We start from the raw sequence: 3,387 nt of genomic DNA, 5'->3' as shown, positions 1-3,387 counted from the left end.
TATTCTACTGCCTTTTGCCGCTTGCCGCTTTGAAGATACATGTTCAAGATTTTCCTTTTTGTTTATTCATAGTTAAATAGGAAAAAAACATCTATGTTGAGGATGTGGGCTTTAATACTTTTCTTTTGTAAAATTGTATTCTTAGGGTATGAATATTCATTTCCATTTCAGGAGCACAAAGAGCCCCACCATTAGTACTTTGGCAGTTTTTGCCCAAATGATAATACAAACCGTAGAGTGATGGCTATGAAGAGATACAATATTCAGTGAACCCAGCTTCTTTGAAATAATAAAAACACATACCATTAGTCATACATTTTTGTAAGTGTAGCTCTGCCAATGATTGCAGATATTTTTCTATCTATATATATGTTGGAAAAGAGTGTGTATACATAGCAATAAAGGCAGCAAAAGCATATCCAGGTACCACAAATACTGTCTCATTTTCATTTCTTCTGTAACTGCTGCATTAATGTTTTTATTGGTCTTCTTTTTCTTAAAGGAAAGACAGAAACAGTTCCACTAATGGAAACCAGCATGAAGTGCTGGTAGCTGTTAAAAATGTTTTTCTTCCCCCCCTCCCCCCAAAAAAAAGGTATGTAATTGAAACAAAAAAGCATTGTTTCGATCCTTTTTTTTAATTTATTTTTTTATTTTTCTTTTCCTTGAGCCCATCCTGTCAGGCTGCAAGCGTGAAAGTTATTTTCTGGTGGTGTGATTAGATTGGGGCTGAACTCTCCAGCTGGCAGGCCTGTCTGTGACTGGCGGCGGCCTGTCCCCAGTGCTTGTCATCTCCTGACATGCCTGACAGGATGGGGACAGCAGCCCCAGACAGGTTCATTAGATGGTGTTTTCTACAGCTGGGCTAAAAATAAAAAAAAAATAATAATAAAGTAAAAAAAAAAAAGGCCACGCTTTGTCAAGGCCCAAGCTGTAGGGGCCCTTCTTGTTGGTTTAAACCAAGGCCTTGTTTTGACAAATTCTGATCTGTGCGGTTTTTAGATTTTCTGACACATTTTTGTTTTCTTCCCCTTTGGCCTGCGCTCTTTGCACTCTGCCTTGTTGCTGCTTCAAAATCCTAACACCGTCTTCCCAGGAGAGCAGGGAGGATGCTTGCGGAGCGCTTGGAAGAAAAATAGAGCACTACAGTGAAACAGCAATAACTGTTCATTTCCATGGTGATCAGCCCAATGGCACAAAAAACAACCTTGGGACTCTCAATAAGCCAATTACAAGAAAGGTTAAGAGTTTTATAGTGCCAGAAACATGCCATCTACATGAGAAAATAGTATCATTACTAGCAATCTACGCTGTTAAATACATTGCTCTCCAGTGCTGCCAGAAATGTAAGCTGTTTATGTTATTTTGGGTTTTTTGGAAGCTGCCAGAGTTTTCCGGTGGTATTGTCAGGCTTTGGTGCAGTACATCAAAAATTGACATGGTTATAGATTATAAAACAGTTAAAACCAGTAATAAAACATTTTGAAAGCATTAGGCACATTGAATGTCACAATGTTAATTAAATGTATTCAGACTCTGAGTTTCTTACAGATTTGTATCAGATCTTCACTTTAGATTTTTATCATAAAGACAAAGGATTTGTACATCGTCTATAATTAAAGAATCTCCTATAAAATATTTTTGTAAAGAAAAAAACAATACCTTATTTTTTCTATTGCAATTATAAAGTACCTATTAACTTCTTTAATATACGGACTGGTGACTGTAGTTTGACTCCAGGTTTACCTGCTGTTTTTCTTAGGGAGTGTTGCATGATTCTGGACATTCTAGGTAGCTACAACATGCTGGTTGTACTTCTCTAGCTACTGGGAAAAAAAGGAAAATGTTTACTATTTTGCTTACTTTGCCCTTCTGCTTAGGAGTGTGGAGGGCATTACAGCCTTTTATGTTTTCTGCATTTAGCTGCTTGCAGTGTGAGCACTGTGGCTGGAAACCAAGCCCTTCCATTCACAGAAATCCTACCTCTTACCTTTCCTTTGTATTGTTAGTTACTGCTGCTTTAGTTCATGGTCTCTATGACAACTGTTTAAATTGGGATGGGCAACTGTCATCTGGAGTATTACTGAAAGAAAAGTGTTAGTGAGCACACAGTTCCATAGATAGAGCATTTCAATATAATCCAATTTTAATTGAGCTCCAGAGACTTTGATGTGCTGCCGAAGGTTGGGAGAGAGCTATTCCAGGGAGAAATTAAAGCAGCCCAGCAAGGCTTCACTACTCTAGACTGTCACCATTTTAAATAAGCATTAGCATCAGACTTAACCTTCCCCTATGAAACATCTCACTTTTTTTTTTCCCCAGCTTTTTGCTGCCTTTTTTTTTTTTTTTGCAATACGTGTAAAGGCAAAGACACTTTCATCTTTTTATATACATTTCTATATTCCCTTGATTAAGTTTGAAAAGCATGTACTGGACCCGAGACGCATCTGAGGCTGTCTATTGGACCTTGCATTGCAGTTCATAGAAAGAAATAGAAACAGAGTGAGGATTAGTTTGCAACAGTCAAATGGCACGTATTGGATTTTCTCTGTAAGACTGCTCTAAAAGTAACCTGTCCTTGTGCTAAAAAGTTGAGTGGGGACTTATTTTAGCTTGGTTTCATCATTAATTTCCTTTAATGTAAATGAAGAAGAGCAAATATGTCATTGTAGACTCTCTTACTAACAAAACTAGGTTCTTTCTATAGCTGTGTGTCCACTGGCTGTTTTTTTTTGTTTTGTTTTGTGCATAATAGCCAAAAATAGTCATATAACAATTACAATAACAATTAACAGCCTTATCTCTGTTTTTGCACAGTGAGGAGATTAGAAGGTGACTGTAAAATTTTGAACTGTTGAATTAAAATCTCTTATGATTGCTTCATTTAATTAAACTATATGATCCTTTTGTACCGTTTTCTTTTTCTCTCACAATGTGTATACATACAAAAAACTTATAAAATGAAAGAACTTCATAATAATAAAGCAAAACTGAGGATCACTGTATATTTTCCAATATGTCAATATACATTGGACAGCATTGCATGTTAGAGAGCTAAGACACATTTTAACATGATTCATTTTCCTGGCTTTTAATTTTCCCTTTTTTTTCCTTTTTTTTTTTTCCTCTTTATATCTGACTTTCTTGGCTTTCAATGAAAGAAAAGCAAATTTGCAAGATGCTGAGCTCTCTTTCTAGATGCTTAGTACTCTCAGTTTCTACTACAAACAGTAGGAGTTGGGATACTCTGCTGCAAAGAAAAGATGCATCTTGCAAAATTGAGTCTATCAGAGAGAGACTATTACATAGGATGCTTGTATTCATAGAACCATAGAATCATTAAGGTTGGAAAAGACCTCTAAGATCATCGAGTCCAACCGTCAACCC

General features: G+C 36.4%; 1 protein-coding gene across 1 annotated transcript in view; it reads left to right on the top strand.

Annotated features, from left to right (window-relative positions):
* The window catches only part of NBEA (neurobeachin), a 437,354-nt gene that overhangs the window by 313,710 nt on the left and 120,257 nt on the right, over positions 1-3,387 (top strand). The gene's annotated exons all lie outside the window — the stretch shown is intronic.

The sequence above is a fragment of the Aptenodytes forsteri genome, unplaced genomic scaffold, assembly GCF_000699145.1.
Source record: "Aptenodytes forsteri isolate BGI_AS27 unplaced genomic scaffold, ASM69914v1 Scaffold155, whole genome shotgun sequence".
In the NCBI taxonomy this organism is placed as follows: domain Eukaryota; kingdom Metazoa; phylum Chordata; class Aves; order Sphenisciformes; family Spheniscidae; genus Aptenodytes; species Aptenodytes forsteri.
The sequence above is the reverse complement of the archived record's forward strand: the minus strand, read 5'-3'. Positions and strand labels throughout refer to the sequence as shown.